General features: G+C 42.6%; 1 protein-coding gene across 2 annotated transcripts in view; it reads left to right on the top strand.

Annotated features, from left to right (window-relative positions):
* The first annotated feature begins 1,001 nt into the window (after nt 1-1,001).
* Nucleotides 1,002-19,331, top strand: part of si:ch211-105c13.3 (uncharacterized protein LOC325758 homolog) — a 58,858-nt gene continuing 40,528 nt past the window's right edge. Inside the window, exons 1-2 of one of the 2 annotated variants that reach the window (XM_062028896.1) lie at nt 1,002-1,071; nt 3,967-4,067. The gene's annotated coding sequence lies outside the window, so the exon portion shown is untranslated. The remainder of the gene's footprint in view (nt 1,072-3,966; nt 4,068-19,331) is intronic. The other variant, XM_062028895.1, reaches the window with a different exon arrangement.

Here is a 19,331-nt window from a genome sequence, read left to right as displayed (position 1 = left end):
GTGTATTTGTAAATACTGTATATTTTTGAGATTTGAATATAAATATGCTGGATTTTGTATTTGTATTTGTATTGAATTTGCATATGTGGATCGCTTTTTTGCTTTTGTGTCGATGAGACATTCCTCCCACAAACCAGATGCACAAATTAATGTGACCTACACACTCCCCTGAACAACCAGCAGAGGGCACTGCAATCAGAGTGGTCTGGGTCACAGAGCATTATATGCATTATATGCAAAATGCCCGTAGTTCTCTGCACAAAAACAATCCACGTCTTTACAAAGAGAACGCACAACGGGCCTGAGCTAGCTAACGTTAGCATTGTATTAGCTAATGCTAATTCATCCAGTTCATCTGAAAAACCGTGCTAGCTGCTTATTTTATTGTATCTATGCCGTTTAATGACCTTGTCCCCGTGTAGATACTGATCTCTTATCAGGCTGCAGTGCCCTCTGCTGGTTGTTCAGGGGAGTGTGTAGGTCACATTTATTAGTGCATCTGGTTTGTGGGAGGAATGTCTCATTGACACAAAAGCAAAAAAAGGATCCACATATGCAAATCCAATACAAATGCGAATATAAAATCAGGCATATTTATATTCAAATCTCAAAAATATATTTACGAATACACGTTTATTCATACAAATGCTTGATTTATTTCTATGTCGCATTTTTATATTTATAAATTTTATTTGTATATATTTTCAAATCTCAAAAATATATTTACAAATACGCGTTTATTTATACAAATTATTTATTTATTTGTATATCACATTTATATTTGTATATTTATTAATATATGCATATGTATTAATATCATATTGATGTATACAAGTTGATGTGAGACAATTTTACTTCTATGTATACTGTACATCTTTTATCCTCATTAACATATATCTTAAAATCCAATCAGCTTTCACCTTATTGAATCAGTTTGATGAAAAAAATGTCATCCAATCACACGCTTCCTTATTCCTTATGTGGCTGCGCTGTACAGGAAGTACTTTGTGCACTGGTTTCCGGTTTAGCATTATCATTAGCAACACGGCTAATGCTAATACATGTCAAAGGGTAGGACTGACATTTTCTACTACCAAACTACCAAAAGTAGTTGGTTTTACATCATTTCAAGCCTATTGTATTTCTCTTTTTAGCTGTCTATGTAGAAATAATTTGGGTATATTTCGAATGCAGCTGAGATAGGCTCCAGCACCCCCCCCCCCCCCCCCCGCGACCGCAAAAAGGGACAAGCGGTAAAAACTGGATGGATATTTAGTCTATATTTGTATATGTATATTTGGGTCTATAAAAACATAATCTCGATTTTCGATTCTTTCAGATGTTTTCCCTTTTTAAAGAAACAAATTAATACAAATGACAGAGGTCATTAAAAACCATGTTTTCTTTTATTTGATCAAAAACTAGTAGTTTCAAATGACACTGCATCTTACTCTTAGCAAAATTCAAATGTGTCTAATGTTATTTTTAGACTAGATATAAATTGTACTTTTTATGCAATCCTTTCCAAAGAAGTACATTAAGAGCTTCCTCTGGGAGGCAATACTTTGGCTCGAATAGAATATTATCTGTAAACAAAAATGTAACATTGTACATTGCAGGCAAATAAATAAAGTGCAAACTTAAAACTTCTGTTTTTAAAAAGAAATACTGTAAATAAAAATCTTGCATTGCACATTGCATGCAAATGAATAAACTCCAATAAAGCAATAAAGATACCAATAATCATTAAATAGTAATACAAATCAATCAGATCAATTAAGTGCAAACTTAAAACTTCTGTTTTGAATACAATACTACTGTAATTAAAAATGTAGTATTGTACATTGTATGCAAAAAATTCAACAAGTAAAACATTGAGATGACTACATAGTTTTAGTAACGCAGGCTTTTCCATGAAGTATCCTGGGCTCCTTGTTAGTTTGTCCTGATGTTAAAGACAATGTACACTTAATTGCACATGTAATATAAAACTGTATTGATGATTAAATGCGTTATATTTGCAGGAGAGTTTTGCAGCAGCGTATGAGCTGTCCGGTTTGAATGTGCAGAGCGACTGCTTCAGTAATCGCTTTTACATTGTTGTCCTTTCTCATCGTACCTTGTTTGTAATGATGTCTCCCCTTAAGTGGAGTTTGAGTCTTGTTTACCTCGTAAAGAGTTGCATTCCCCCCTCTTAGCTTGATGCTCTTTTAGACGCTGTAATAAGTTAGTTTTTCTGCTGCCTTTTTTAAAGAAACCTTGGAAAAATACGGAAGCTCATTGGGCAAAAACACATAGATTTTTAATTTTTTTAATTGTTTGGAACCAACAACTCAAATTTAACAATACAATCTATATATTGCCCATGCCTAAGTTGAGCATTTTGCTGCTTTCGCTGTCGTAATTTTGATTGTCATGGCATACACATTTTGAATGTTTCTCCTGTCGCACAAGTTTGCCTGTAAGTCTTTGCTGTGCTCCAGCATTCCGTTTTGTTATTTTATGTCTAGTCCAGGGGTGTCCACACTGACAAATTTAAATATGCGGGCATCATTTTGATATTTTTCATTTTCAAAACCAATACAGGCTATATACTGTATATATATTTGGTCTCAGGGACCTGGAAAGGTCTAAGTCAAAATTATATATGTATATGTATATATTTATTTTTATTTTATTTATTTATTGTCAGAGAAAACCCTTTTTATGGCAAAAAACACAAAATATACAATGTTTCCTCCCCACACCCACAAAATTCAAGGTAGAATATTTGATGTGAAGTAATTGGAGCCTTATATAGGTTTTAATTCATTATTATTTTTTGAGCACAACAGTTTTTAAAATAAAAACCTACCAAAATTATTTAAAAAAAAATTAGTCATACCTTTTTTTTTTTTTTACTTTCAATACTTAAGTCTCTAGAGCAAATTCAGATCTGTCTATTATAAGTTAAAAAAAAAAGTTATTTGTACGTTTATGCCCTTTTTCTACAAAAAAACCCTTTGTTACTTTGAATATGGCAAACACAATATATGCAATATGTTCCCCATAAAATATTTCAAAGTGAAATATTTGATGTGAAGTAATTTGAGCCTTGAATAAATAGGTCAATAATTCATGACATTGATTTTTGATTCATTACTATTTTGAGCAATGACATCTTTAAAGAAAAAAACGGCCTGCATGGCAGCTTTGTGTTATTAGTGTCAACATTGCAACTTTTTCTCATTACATTTCACTTATTTGCTCTTTTATTCCACTTTTTTGTGTTTGTTTTTTAAAAATATTATTTTCAAACGTGCCGCTGGTGTTAAAAAATGATCTGCGGGCTGCAAATGGCCACACTTTGGCCACTCCTGGTCGAGTCAGTCTTTGCTGTTCTCCGGCAATTCCGTTTTGTTCTTTTTGTAGCCTGTTTAGTTTCGTTTTGCATGGCCTTCCCAAGGCTTCGGTGCCTTTTGATTTTGTCCAAGCGTTAAATAAGTTTTACCTCGGCCCTCTGCATCTTTGAAGTCTCAACAACCATCGGCGTCTCACGCGACGCCAAAAACGCCGACAGGTATGCATAAATGAGTCATGTTTTTTGTTACTTGACGCTATCTGGCCAGCGTGCTAACTGTTAGCATTTCAGTTCCTCTTTGGCTCATCAACACTCACACAAATTTTTTACCTAGCTATTTGAAAAAAATCTATACATTGCACTGGTTTTGAAAGCGAAAATACCAAAAGGGCCCCTGCATCATTTCATTTGTCAGTCTGTGGCCCTCAGTGGAAGACATTTGGGCACTATTTTTTAAGAAAAACATCCCCCGATTTTTTTTTTTTAGACAGTACAAAAGTTGTGTTGTGCAAATGTCACAATTAGATGGAAATAATTTGTTATGTTACCTTCTTTCTTGTGTTTACTCAAACCAAGTTGAAGTCAACAGCTAATCCAATTTCAAACTGGATGTATTTATTTGTTAGTCCTCAGAACATCAGACGAGATTGAAGGACACACAAGGCTCCAGGCAGCAATCTCAGCTCAGCAGAAGGGGAGGAGGCCGGCCGACCGAAGGTCCACACAGGTACGGCCGCCAATTTGTGATGTCACAAATGGCCCACTTGTCAAAACACAGTTTTCAAAGGCATCCAAAACTGCAATATGCATGGCTTTGGGATGTTAACTAAAGTTCCTTGGGTGAATAATGTAAACGATTATAATGTATATGTTTTAGCGTTTTCATGGCGAGTTTACTGACACATATAAGTAAGAACTTTACACTACTTTATATTAGAAATGGCAACAGTGGAGAATGAATGTCCCATAACAAGAAGATAGAGAAAAAGAAGAAGCTTATCGACTACGTTGTCGGCACAGACTACAAAGGCGGACGAGCGCAAATTTTCAGGACTTATGCAGATCCCAAATACACATCAACAGGTACCAGAAGGTAAGAAAAGTTGCTTTTGCATAATATTGCGAAACAAAGGGGCAGATAACATATCTTACCTTATACTCACACCATAATAATACACAGTACAATCCATCAAGCGGTGCGGCTTCATAGTTTACCAATAGTCGTACTAAAACATTTTGATAGATTTTTGAGCGCAGTTTGTAATGTTCTATATTTTCAATGGAACATATACAACGTTGGTGTTGTTTACCTGAGTCATATTGCAGTCTACACGTATCTCTTATGTGTGACTGCCATCTACTGGTCGTACTTATCATTACACCATGTACCAAATAAAATAGCTTCGAGGTCGGTAAGCACAACCAAAATTATTCCGTACATTAGGCGCACCGGGTTATAAGGCGCACTGTCGAGTTTTGAGAAAATGAAAGGATTTTAATTGCGCCTTCTGGTCCAAAAAGTACAGTCAGCACTTACTGTATGTACAGTTGTGCTCATAAGTTTACATACCCTGGGAGAATTTATGATTATTTGGCCAGTCTTCAGAGAATATGAATGATAACACAAAAGCCTTTCTTCCACTCATGCTTAATGGTTGTGTGAAGCTATTTATTGGCAAACAACTGTGTTTACTCTTTTTAAATCAACATGACAAAAGAAAGTACCCAAATGACCCTGATCAAAAGTTTACATACCCCAGTGACTTTGATCTGATAACATGCACAAAAGTTGACACAAACAGGTTTGAATGGCTAATCAAGGTTCCAATCCTCACCTGTGACCCGTTTGTTTGTAATTAATGTGTGTGTATAAAAGGTCAGTGAGTTTCTGGGCTTCTGACAGACCATTGCATCTTTCATCTAGTGTTGCACAGATGTTTCTGGATTCTGAGTAATGCGGAAGGCAAAATAATTGTCAAAGGATCTGCGAGAAAAGGTAATTGAACTGCATAAAACAGGAAAGGGGTATAAAAAGATATCCAAGGAATTAAGAATGCCAATCAGCAGTGTTCAAACGCTGATTAAGAAGTGGAAAATGAGGGATTCAGGTAGACCAGGGGTCGGCAACCCGCGGCTGCGGAGCCGCATGCGGCTCCTTGACCACTCTGATGCGGCTCAGCTACATACATGCCGACCCCCCCGATTTTCCCAGGAGATTTATGGATGTCAGTGTCTTTCATAGATTACTCCCAGGGAAAAAATAATCCTATTTACACTTTAATTACTAAATAAAGGGCGTGCCCTAATTGCACTGCAGTAATTGTCCTCTATAACATTTACATACAGCGTGCCAGTCCAGTCACATCTTGCATGTTGTTATTACTTGCACACACAGGAGACAGCAAAGCATACTTACTCATCAGCCACACAGCTTACACTGACGGTAGCCGTATCAAACAACTTTAACATTGTTACGTTACAAATATGCGCCACACTGTGAACCCACACCAAAAAAGAATTAAAAACACATTTCTGGAGAACATCCCACCGTAACACAACATAAACACAACACAACCATTACCCAGAATCCCATGCAGCCCTAACTCTTCCGATCTACATTATACACCCCCACACATCAACCCCCGCCCCTCTCCGTGCGTTGGTTGAGCGGAAGAGTTAGGGCTGCATGGGATTCTGGGTATTGGTACCGTCAGTGTAAGATGTGTGGCTGCTGAGTTAGTACGCCTTGCTGTCACTTACGTGAGCAAGCTGAAATTGCATTCTACGTGTGGTCGAGCAGGTACACTGTTAGGGCAGGCTGTAGAGGGTGCCAAATGCAGTGTCATCACGCTCTGATACTCGGGAGTCTCCCGGGAAAAATGAGAAGGTTGGCAAGTATGACGCTATCAAGCGCCATTCATTCAAAACTCGCGGGCTGCACTAACATCAAATTTCCAAATTAAAGTGCGTGCCGGTGCGTGTGTCGGAGACCCCTGGTTAACATAGCACAAAGCATTTAAGCTTTGTATGCAGTGTTTTTCATTTTAAATTTTAAATTTTTTTTTGTGGCTCCCATTACTTTCTTTAATTTGTGAAACTTGCCAAAATGGCTCTTTGAGTGGTAAAGGTTGCCGACCCCTGAGGTAGACCAACAGTTTTTGTGTTATCATTCATATTCTCTGAAGAATGGCCAAGAAATCATAAATTCTCCCAGGGTATGTAAACTTATGAGCACGACTGTATGGAGTCACGTCGGGTTGGATAATAGCAAATGATCATGATTTGTCTCTCTTTTTGGAGACTGATAAACAACATTTTTGCAAAAAACATGATATGAAAAAAACATACAAAACAGAAGAAAGAGTGTAGTTTCTGTGGCAATACGGCTAATCAGTCAAAAAGCTGTGAGTGGCAATGGTTCTTAGCCTGGACGATGACTCAGAAGAGACCTGAAAACTTTTGCAAACTAGGGTTTGTCTGATGAAGCCGCTGAGCTTGTTAGCGCTGGAAGCGTCTCCCTAATGCGCACATCCTGTCAGCCTTTAAGCCTAACTAATAAGGCCCGTCAGCCGCTGCAGCCCAAGTGGCTCATTCGCAGAAGTTTTGGCGACATAATTGTACCTGTTTTATGACTTTCTTTTTGCCCGCTGCAGCGTTTGAGGCAAATGTCCATTAACGCCGCTGTCTAACACTGGTGCACAAATGTTGCAATATGTTTACATGCAGCACTTCCACTGCTCGTAATTAGTGATTTATGTTCGGAATGGGCGCATGGACAAATATTTTACGTTCTTATTTAAGTGAGTCTTTGGCATTTGGGAATGTTTCATGAGCCCCGACTGCATTTTTCATTGCCATTCATCCTGAATGATTTACCCCATCGTGTTGTATCTCCTGGATGCTTGGTGTCGTCACTCTGCGAGTGTCCTACTTTCAACTTGGCACAATTAGCAACAACTGCACTGTCCAAAGTTAGTTTGTGTCATTAATCAGGATACCTAGAGCTAATTAGTGCCCTGAAAGGTGCCTCCTTGACCTTTTTTTGGCATTGAAAGTGGGTTGCTGTGGTCGAGACAAAAAGTCAGCAAAAGTTCACACAAATATTTGGAAGTATAACTTTTCTTCTGTCGCATCTTGTGTTAGATGGGTCAGTTGTTCAGTAGTGTTTGTGGATCTAGCTAAAGCATTTGACACAATCACAATTAGAGATGTCCGATAATGGCTTTTTTGCCGATATCCGATATTCCGATATTGTCCAACTCTTAATTACCGATTCCGATATCAACCGATACCGATATATACAGTCGTGGAATTAACACATTATTATGCCTAATTTTGTTGTGATGCCCCGCTGGATGCATTAAACAATGTAACAAGGTTTTCCAAAATAAATCAACTCAAGTTATGGAAAAAAATGCCAACATTTATTAATGAAGTCACAAAGTGCATTATTTTTTTTAACATGCCTCAAAACAGCAGCTTGGAATTTGGGACATGCTCTCCCTGAGAGAGCATGAAGAGGTTGAGGTGGGCGGAGTTGGGGGGGGGGCGGGGTTTTGGGTAGGGGGTAGCGGGGGGGGTGTATATTGTAGCGTTCCGGAAGAGTTAGTGCTGCAAGGGGTTCTGGGTATTTGTTCTGTTGTGTTTATGTTGTGTTACGGTGAGGATGTTCTCCCGAAATGTGTTTGTCATTCTTGTTTGGTGTGGGTTCACAGTGTGGCGCATATTTGTAACAGTGTTAAAGTTGTTTATACGGACACCCTCAGTGTGACCTGTATGGCTGTTGACCAAGTACGCCTTGCATTCACTTGTGTGTGTGAAAAGCCGTAAATATTATGTGATTGGGCCGGCACGCAAAGGCGGTGCCTTTAAGGTTTATTGGCGCTCTGTACTTCTCCCTACGTCCGTGTACACAGCGGCGTTTTAAAAAGTAATACATTTTACTTTTTGAAACCGATACCGATAATTTCCGATATTACATTTTAAAGCATTTATCGTCCGATAATATCGGCAGTCCGATATTATCGGACATCTCTGGGGTTGTGAGTTTTTCCTTGCCCTTATGTGGGCTCTGTACCGCGGATGTCGTTGTGGCTTGTGCAGCCCTTTGAGACACTTGTGATTTAGGGCTATATAAATAAACATTGATTGACTCTAATCACAATATTTTGATAAAAAAATTAGAACGGTGTGGTCGCATTTTACTGCGTGGATCGTTCTCCCAAGATGCAGATGGAAACTCTGGAGGCAAGGTGCAGGTAAGACTGATTTTTTTCTCATAAATCAGGCGTGAAATGCAGATAAACAAAAACAGGCGTGCTGATAGCACTGGAAGCAAAGCTTAGGAAAAGGCTAGCGCGAAAGCTTGATTGATTGATTGAGACTTTTATTAGTAGATTGCACAGTACAGTACATATTCCGTACAATTGACCACTAAATGGTAACACCCAAATAAGTTTTTCAACTTGTTTAGGTCGGGGTACACGTTATTAATTCATGGTAAAAGCATACAAACAGGCATAGGAATCAAAAAGGTAGACGTCGTAACTGTTGCGTAGCGCAAACAAGACAGCCAGTGTGGCGAAAAACGGAAATAAGTAGCTCTCTGATTAGTGCCCAGGAGCAGGTGAGCGTCCCGAAAACTAATCAGAGGCTGGTGAAACTAATCTGCACCCATGGTAACCAAAACTCAAACCCAGGGGTGCTGAAAACAGAGCTGAGGAAGTCAAACTAACTGAACAAAGCATGATCCAGGCAATGGACCATGACAATCAGAGGGTTGGTCTTAAACTGGATTAGAAGCTACTCAACAAACTGGAAACAATACGTAAAGCTAAGCGAACAAATGTCTACAACACTAAATATATCCTGTGGCGTACCACACGGGTCAATACTTGGACCAAAATTGTTCAATCTTTATATAAATGACATTTGTAAAGTTACAAAAGATTTAAAGTGTCATGTCTGTGTTGATCATGTTTTTGTTTGGCCGTGTGCTGTTTTGTTTTTTGGACACTTAATTAGTTCCTAGTTTCACTTCTTTGTTTTGTTTGGTTTCCATGGTTACCCATTAGTTTCACCTGTTTCACGTTTGGACTCACACACACCTGTCACCAATCATGTCACTGTTATTTAAGCCTACCTTTGTTCATCACTCGTTCTGCCTGCATTGTCTTTATGTCACACCGGTTCATGTGTTGTGTATCAGAGAAGGGAAGGAGGCGACAACCAGGGCAGGACTGAGGTTTACAAGGTTTATTTGAAACCTTTGATGAATACGTGGCGTGTGTATGCTACTCAAAGTGAGTGAGTGTTGACTATGTGTAAAATTAATAATGTAAATGTTACCAAGGGTTGTTGTCTGTAAATGTTGGTTGTATCTTTCGTCGTTATCCAAGGGGAAAGGCGAAGAGGCAGTTCGTGGACAGGCAAGTGGTCGTGGGCAAGAGCAGGGCAGCGTGGTCTAGGTCCGAGCAGGGAGGTTGTGGATCGAGGAGGGCAGTTAGAAATCCGGATGGGTGTCGAGTGACAAGGCACAATCACGGAGGTCAGGAGAGTCACTGTGGAAATACAAAAGGGCATGAACCAGGGGGAAACACGGAGAGAGAGCAAAACAAGGACGAGGAAATCACTGGGAAAGGAATGCCAGACGTGATGCTTACTGGAAGGTTAGCGACGTTCTGGCAAAGGTTCCTTGGGTCCGCTGGTCTTTATGCCGCTCCCCCTCGTCAGGTCCAGGTGCTCTGATGACTGATTGCTTGCAGGCTTGTTGCTGTGTGGGCGTGTTGTGCTCAGCGCGAGCAGAGGTGTGTCTGAGTGTGCTGCCAGCAGATGGGTTAACAGAAGTGCCTGCAGCTCCAGCTGCAGAGGAAACGTGGGTTCGACTCCGTGTCATGACAGTACCCCCCCCCCCCTTATGCGAGGCCTCCGACGAGCGCCGGGGAGCATCAGGATTGGCACGGTAGAAATCCTCTTGAAGTGAGGGATCGGCAAGGTAGGAGGCTGGCACCCAAGATCTGTCTTCAGGTCCATATCCCTCCCAGTCGACCAAATAAACGAGCCCCCTACCTTGTCGACGGACCCTGAGGATCTCCTTAACCGACCAAACCTGATCTCCATTGGGTAAGAACCTAGAGGGTGGGGGGGGCAGGGACAGGAGGGGACAGAGCGCTCTCCGCTACCGGTTTAATCTGGGAAACATGGACCACTGGATGCCGCTTGACCGAGGGTGGGAGAGCCAATTTAACTGATACAGGATTTATGATAGACATGATGGAGAACGGACCAACATAACGTGGAGCCAATTTCTTAGAAGGTACCTGGAGGCTGAGGTCCTTAGTGAGAAGCATAACTTGTTGTCCTGGTTTATAGGACGGAGCTGGAATGCGATGACGGTTGGCGTTGCGACACATTTTCTCGGATGCTCTTTCCAAAGCTGCACGAGCGGCTCTCCACACCCTCTGACACCGTCTAATATGAGCTCTAGTAGACGGTACAGCGATCTCCAGTTCTTGTTGGGGAAACAAAGGGGGTTGATAACCTAATGAGCACTCAAATGGAGACATACCGGTAGCGGAGCTCTTCAAGGAGTTATAGGAAAACTCCACCCATGGCAGAAACTTGCTCCAGGATGTGGGTTGACGACTGGCAACACATCGGAGCATGGTCTCCAAGCTTTGATTCGCTCTCTCGGCCTGCCCGTTGCTTTGGGGATGATATCCCGATGTGAGGCTGACCGAGGCCCCGATTCCCTTGCAGAAAGCTCTCCATACTTGCGACGTAAACTGAGGGCCTCGGTCAGAAACGATATCCACCGGAATACCATGCTGCTTGACGACGTAAAGTGTGAGGAGGTCAGAAGTCTCTGAAGCAGTAGGTAACTTGCGCAGCGGAATGAAATGGGCTGCTTTGGAGAAACGATCAACAATTGTAAGGATAGTGGTGTTACCTCTGGAAGCTGGAAATCCCGTGACAAAATCCAGGGCGATGTGCGACCAAGGACGGGCAGGAATGGAGAGAGGGCGAAGAAGACCAGCAGGAGGCCTGTGTGACGTCTTACTGCGGGCACAAGTTGAACAAGCAGCGATAAACTGAAAGCCAGGATGGCATGAGAACAGGCTTGAGTGCCCCCAATCCAGGACCCTGGGTCGTAGCTCCCGATGGACAAACAGTCTGTTGGGAGGTCCACCTCCCGGTCCTGGATTGGAATGCAGTGCAGACTTAACCAGGTCCTCCACTTTCCAAGTTACCATCCCAATGATGCAAGTGGGAGGAAAGATGGGTTCTGCCACTGCTGTAGGTTCTTTCAGAAATAGCCGAGACAGTGCGTCAGCCTTAGTGTTCTTGGACCCAGGTCTGAAAGAAAGCACGTAATTGAAGCGAGAGAAAAATTGCTGCCACCTTGCCTGGCGATTGTTGATCCTCTTGGCAGCTCGGATGTGTAGGAGGTTGCTGTGGTCGGTAAGGATCTGAAACTGGTGTCTAGCTCCTTCCAACCAGTGTCTCCATTCCACCAGGGCCTCATGGACCGCCAGTAATTCTCTATTCCCAGCATCATAATTCTGTTCGGCCGTGGTCAGGCGCCTGGAGAAAAAAGCAACAGGGTGAACCAAATTGTCATTCTTTGACCGTTGAGAGAGAATAGCCCCAATCCCCGAGTCTGAGGCGTCAACCTCCACCAAAAAAGCAGTATCTAAGTCGGGATGGACTAGAATGGGGGCAGAAACAAAACGGTCTTTTAACTCCTCGAAGGCCTTCCTCGCCAAAAGAGTCCACACAAAAGGAACGTTTGTAGACGTGAGTGAATGGAGTGGTGCCGCAACTCTACTGCAGTCTTGAATGAATCGGCGGTAGAAGCCAGCGAAGCCGAGGAACCTCCGAAGTTCCGTCCTAGTAGTGGGTTGCGGCCACTTCACCACGGCCTCCACCTTCCTCGGGTCTGGCCTTATGTGACCCTTTTCAACCACGAATCCGAGGAACTCCACCGAAGAGGAGTGGAAGCAGCACTTTTCAGCCTTAACAAATAGACAGTTTTCCAAAAGACGTTGCAGGACAAGTCGAACATGTTTCTGGTGATCAGAGAGGTTATGGGAGAAAATTAGAATATCAGAGGTATACTACCACAAATTGGTCCAGCATGTCCCGAAGAATGTCATTGACAAGAGTTTGAAAAACTGCAGGTGCGTTGGTGAGTCCAAAAGGCATCACCCGATACTCATAATGCCCCATATGAGTGTTGAAAGCCGTCTTCCACTCGTCCCCCTCTTTGATCCGGACCAGGTGATAGGCGTTACGAAGATCCAGTTTGGTAAATATGGTAGCAGGTGCCAAAGGTTCAAAAGATGAGTTGAGTAGTGGAAGAGGGTACTTATTCTTAATTGTGATGTTGTTAAGGTGACGGTAGTCAATGCAGGGACGAAGGGATCCGTCCTTCTTGGCAACGAAAAAGAATCCCGCCGCCAGTGGAGACTTGGATGGTGTAATGATGCCTGAGGCAAGGCCCTCGGTGATATAGTTCCTCATAGCTTCTTTCTCTGGCAGAGATAAATTGTATAGGCGACTAGACGGTAAAGTAGCGTTAGGGAGTAACTCGATGGCACAATCATAAGGTCTATGAGGGGGTAGTCCCAGGGCACGTACCTTGCTGAAGACCTCGGCTAAGTCATGGTAGCAAGCTGGAACCAGAGATAGATCTACTTGGGGAGTCGTGGTAGTGGAATGGTAGACCTGATGAGATGCTGATCCAAGACAGTTGGCCATGCAGGGTGTGCTCCATGCCAGAATTCTGCCGGAAGACCAAGAGATATGAGGGTTGTGGTGACGAAGCCAAGATCTTCCAAGTACCAGCGGGGCTACCGGAGCTTCCAGAACCCATAAACTAATGGTCTCTCTGTGATTTCCAGAAATGGTCATGGAAAGGGGCTCAGTGCGGTAATTGATGGGGCCCAATGGCCGTCCATCCAGGGCCTGTGCTGGCAGCGTCTTGTCCAGAGAGATCAGGGGAATGCCCATCTGCCGGGCGAACTTGTAGTCCAAAAGACTTTCATCAGCTCCAGAGTCCACAAATGCCTGTACTTGAATGCTCCTCTGGTCCCACGCCAGAATAGCGGGTAGCAGTATGTCGGGGTTTTCCTCATTACGGGGAAATAAAGTATGGCTCACCAGGACTGCCATTGAGGTAGTTCTCTGGTTTCGTTCTGCTGCTCGCTCACAAAGTTTTAGGTCAAATTGGAGGGATAGTTCGATGAGGTCCTTGCAGGAAGTAGGTCTGTCTCTCAGTAGACCGTCCTTAATCTCTTCAGAGAGGCCACGGCGGAATGCGCTTTGGAGCGCCCGGTCCCCCCAACCGCTGTCCGCCGCCAGGGTCCGGAATTCCAGGGTATAGGCTGCCACGGAACGTGAACCCTGCGAAATGGAGTGTAGACGTCCAGCCGCGTCCCCCCCATCCTTGGGGTGATCAAAGACAGCCCGAAATTCTGCACGGAACGCAGAATAGTCGGCGTTGAGCCCAATGGTCCTGTTGACTGCAGCAGTAGCCCACTTGAGAGCCGGGCCGGAAAGTAAGGAGAAAATAAATGCAATCTTGGCGCCATCTGAGGAATAACGGGAGGGCTTGTGCCGAAAAATGAGGTCACATTGTACCAAAAACCCTCTACAAAGTTCAAAGTCCCCTTCAAAGGGTTTAGGGCTGGCAATCCTGGGCTCTCGTTCCAGAATGCTGTATTCGGGTCCAGGAACTGGAGAAGCACGTGGAGGTACCACCGGTCCAGAACTGGCCCCGGGGCACATGTTGTCCAGCTTGGAATAAAGTCTGGTAAAAGCTCTCTCAAGATGATCCTCAAGGGCAGTAAACCGAACGTGGTGTTCGCTAACGACGGAGCTAAGGATAGCTAGGTCGGAAGATATGGGCCTGGGGCTTGCTGCTGTCGCCTGGTTCCGACATGTTGGCCAGAACGTACTGTTGTGTATCAGAGAAGGGAAGGAGGCGACAACCAGGGCAGGACTGAGGTTTACAAGGTTTATTTGAAACCTTTGATGAATACGTGGCGTGTGTATGCTACTCAAAGTGAGTGAGTGTTGACTATGTGTAAAATTAATAATGTAAATGTTACCAAGGGTTGTTGTCTGTAAATGTTGGTTGTATCTTTCGTCGTTATCCAAGGGGAAAGGCGAAGAGGCAGTTCGTGGACAGGCAAGTGGTCGTGGGCAAGAGCAGGGCAGCGTGGTCTAGGTCCGAGCAGGGAGGTCGTGGATCGAGGAGGGCAGTTAGAAATCCGGATGGGTGTCGAGTGACAAGGCACAATCACGGAGGTCAGGAGAGTCACTGTGGAAATACAAAAGGGCATGAACCAGGGGGAAAACACAGAGAGAGAGCAAAACAAGGACGAGGAAATCACTGGGAAAGGAATGCCAGACGTGATGCTTACTGGAAGGTTAGCGACGTTCTGGCAAAGGTTCCTTGGGTCCGCTGGTCTTTATGCCGCTCCCCCTCGTCAGGTCCAGGTGCTCTGATGACTGATTGCTTGCAGGCTTGTTGCTGTGTGGGCGTGTTGTGCTCAGCGCGAGCAGAGGTGTGTCTGAGTGTGCTGCCAGCAGAGGGGTTAACAGAAGTGCCTGCAGCTCCAGCTGCAGAGGAAACGTGGGTTCGACTCCGCGTCATGACATCATCTCTCTTTCTGACCAAGTAATTTTTTTTTCTATTCATACCACAGTTAGCGACTTTTGTTCATGTCCTTAGTTTTTTTGCCCATGTGCAAGTTTTTTTGTTTCATAGTCAAGTTTGTACCTCCGCCTTGTGTGCGCCTTTAGTTTGTTCTTTTTGTTATAGTAAAAAATAAATCCAAGCCTACCTTCAAGCTGTCGTCCGGAGCCGTCTTTGCCCTGGAAGAACAACCGCGCGTTAAAAATGTAATAGTTAATAACATAGTGGTTTTCTATGTTCAGTTTGCTGGATCCTCCTCGTCTTACCTCCCTGTATTAAAGGGTGTACCTCAGGGTTTTATATTAGCTCCCATGTTGTTTTCCATCTATGTAAATAATCTCTGTGATAATGTGGCGGATGCAGCCTTCCATTTTTATGCAGATGACGCGGTCATATGTTGTTCATTCCCTGGTTTAGCGCAAAACTTTAAGCTCCTGCAGTCTGCTTTTGATGTTGTTCAGTCCCAGGTGACTCAGCTAAGAATAGTGCTAAATGCAGAGAAATCTAAGGTGATGTTATTCTGAAATGGCAAACGACTGCCTTTGAACACACCAAAAATATCAACTGCTCGTAAGGTTGAACTTGAAATGGTCACGACATATAAGTACCGTATTTTTTTTCGGACCATAGGGTGCACCGGATTAAAAGGCGCACTGTCGATGAGCGTGTCTATTTAGGTCTATTTTCATACAAAAGACGCATTAAAGGGGTCATATATGATTTTTTTCCAAAACTTAAAACATTATCTTGTGGTCAAAATGTTGCATAGATTATGTTTTACAGATCATCTTCAAGCCGCTTCTGGATGCGCCGTTTTGTGGGCGGTCTTATTTACGTGGCTCACCTTCGACAGCGTCTTCTCCCCGTCATCTTTGTTGTAGCGGTGTAGCGTGCAAGGACGGGAGTGGAAGAAGTGTCAAAAGATGGAGCTAACTGTTTTAATGACATTCAGACTTTACTTAAATCAACAACGGAGCAGAATCTTCTCATCCTGGGCTCAATAATGCAACATCAACGCCGGAAATGTATCCCGTGAAAAAACGTCCGACCGGATAACTAAAGTTCCGTGAGTGAATTATGTAAACCCATTACAGTTTTTAGGGCTTTGATAGCTCGTCTACTGACAGATATAAGTAAGAACTTTATGTTACTTTATATTAGAAATGGCAACAGCGGAAGATGAATGTCCCATAAGAAGATAGAGAAAAAGAAGAAGCATATGACTACATGTCATGATCCGTGGTTCGGATCATGTTTTTGTTATGTTCTGTTAGTTTTAGACTCCATAGTTCCTGTTTTTGTGCACCCTTGTTTGTGTTAGTTACCATGGCGACTTATGATTTTCACCTGCCTCTGGTGTTCGGGACGCGCACCTGTTTCCAATCTACAGACATTATTTAAGCCTGCCTTTGCCAGTCAGTCGTCCTGGCGTCATTAGTTGTTTGCCTCATGCCTTGCCACGTAAGTCGTGTATGTTTCCTGCCCTAAATTTTTGCCTTAGCTTCCGTGTGCGATAGGCACGCTTGCCTTTGTTTTGTTAGTTGGCTAATCAAATCATGTTTTTACCTGCACGCATTGTCCAGAGAAGTCCGTTTGCATCCCGGGGAAACAAACGATCCCCCGCACGTGACACTACAGTGTCGGCACGGACTACAATTGCGGACGCGCGCACATTTTCTGGACTAATGCAGATCCCAAATACAGATCAGCAGGCACTAGAAGGTAAGAAAAGTAGGTTTTGCATAATATTGCGAAACAAAACGCCAGGTAATATGTCTGCTAATAGGTGCCATTTTGCGGTCCTTATCCACACACCATAATAATACTCGTATGTTTAATGCGCCGACAATCCATTAAACGGTGCGGCTTCATAACTTATCGAAGTCGTACTAAAAACATTTTGACAGATTTTTGAACGCCGTGTCTAATGTTCTATATTCTCATTGGAACATTTAAAGTTTTGGTGTTGTTTACTGGCGTCATCTTGCAGTTTACACGTGTCTCTTATGTATGACTGCCATCTACTGGTCACACTTATAATTTCACCATGTACCAAATAAAATTGCTTCGAGGTCGGTAAGCACAACCAGAATTATGCCGTACATTAGCCGCACATGGGTTATAAGGCGCACTGTCGAGTTTTGAGAAAATTAAAGGATTTTAAGTGCGCCTTATAGTCCGAAAAATACGGTACTTGGAGATTGTTATTGATGAGAACTTGTCTTTTAAATCAAACGTAGACAAATTGTAGCTTAACTTAAATTTTTTTAACTTTTAACTTTTTCTTTAGAAACAGGTCCTGTTTTTCCCTACAAGTTAGGAGACACTTGATTCTGACCACTTTATGCCTTTGCTAGATTATGGAGACTTGTTTTTTATGAAATGCACCCGACACTTACTTGGAAAAAAAAATGTATACTGTATACCCCTGTGCCTTACGTTTTATTACTGGTTGTGGCAACCTTGTCCACCTTTACACTTTGTATACAAAAGCAAACTGTCCATCCTTATCAGTCCGTAGATTTTCTCCATGGATGGTTCTTGCTCTGTGGTCTGGGGTTTTATGTGTAGTGAGTCCAGTCGCTACAGTTTAAGGTCACAGGACATTCATGGTGTGTTAATTCCTAGAGCCAACACATGTCTTGATAAAAAAAAAAAAAAACCTTAAGATTTGCTTCTCCATGGTCATGGAATGAATTACAAAAGAATATTAGGCTACCTGAAATCATCACTTTTGGGAATTTCATTCCATTTTTAAAAGAGCTGTTTCTATTGGGCACTGTATGTCATGTGTTTTGATCATGTTTTGTTTTGTTTATTTATGTTTGGTTTTTGGACTCTTTTTAGTTCCTGGTAGTGCACTCTTGCTTGTTTTGTTTCCATGACAACTTATTAGTTTCACCTGTTTCCCGTTTGGACTCACACACCTGTGTTAATCATGATCACTACTATTTAAGCCTGTCATTTTCAGTTGGTCTGTCTGGCGACATCACTCTGCTTCATGCCATGTTTACGGTTTCATGCTTACTTCACGCTGCTTGTTTCATAGTCCATGCTGCCCTGTTCACGTCACCGCAAGTAAGTTTTGTTTATTAATGCCACAGTTAGTGTCTTTTGTTTTCATTAGCCAAGTTTGTACCTCCGCCTTTGTGCGCGCCTTTAGTTGTACCTTTTGTTAGTGTTAAAATAAAAGATGTATTTACCTTCACGCCACGTCCGCTCCAATTCCTTTGCATTCCGGGAAAACTAACCATCCCATAGTCCACGTCCTGACACTGTACATGTTTTTAAATAGTTTTTTATTGAATAATTATTATAATTTTTTTTTAACCTATTGCGTGTTTTTATGTTTATGTTGTAAGTAATTCATACTTTTAACTAGTGTGACTGCTACTGTTTGTTGTTGTTCTATGTATTGATGAAACCTGTCACGCTTGTAAAAGACATTTTAATCTCAACAAGTTTTTTTTACCTAGTTAAATAAAGGAAAATGAGATAAAAACTGTAATAGTTAGACAAAAAATTTTTGCAGCACATACATAGCACAAAGGTTTGGGGAGATTTTGACAAGGTGGAGGGGCTGGTTATGGAACAATAATATGTTATAATAGCATAAAAACTAGAATATTTAATAACATAAACATTATAATAGTTAAACAAAAAATGCAGCACAAACGTTTGGGACAAGTTTGGGTGATTTTGACAAGGTGGATGGGCTCGGTATGAAAATGACAACTTTAAAGGCCTACTGAAACCCACTACTACCGACCACGCAGTCTGATAGTTTATATATCAATGATGAAATCTTAACATTGCAACACATGCCAATACGGCCGGGTTAACTTATAAAGTGCAATTTTAAATTTCCCGGGAAACTTCCGGTTGAAAACGTCTGTATGATGACGTTTGCGCGTGACGTCAATGGTTGAAGCGGAAGTATTCGGACACATTGTATCCCAATACAAACAGCTCTGTTTTCATCGCAAAATTCCACAGTATTCTGGACATCTGTGTTGGTGAATCTTTTGCAATTTGTTTAATGAACAATGGAGACTGCAAAGAAGAAAGCTGTAGGTGGGATCTGTGTATTAGCGGCTGGCTGCAGCAACACAACCAGGAGGACTTACTTGGATAGCAGACGCGCTATCCGACGCTAGCCGACGCTAGCCGCCGACCGCATCGATGATCGGGTGAAGTCCTTCGTTGCGCCGTCGATCGCTGGAACGCACGTGAGCACGGGTGTTGATGAGCAGATGAGGGCTGGCGCAGGTGGATAGCTAATGTTTTTAG

The sequence above is a fragment of the Entelurus aequoreus genome, linkage group LG20 (genome assembly GCF_033978785.1).
Source record: "Entelurus aequoreus isolate RoL-2023_Sb linkage group LG20, RoL_Eaeq_v1.1, whole genome shotgun sequence".
NCBI classification, from domain to species: Eukaryota; Metazoa; Chordata; class Actinopteri; order Syngnathiformes; family Syngnathidae; genus Entelurus; species Entelurus aequoreus.
The sequence above is the reverse complement of the archived record's forward strand: the minus strand, read 5'-3'. Positions and strand labels throughout refer to the sequence as shown.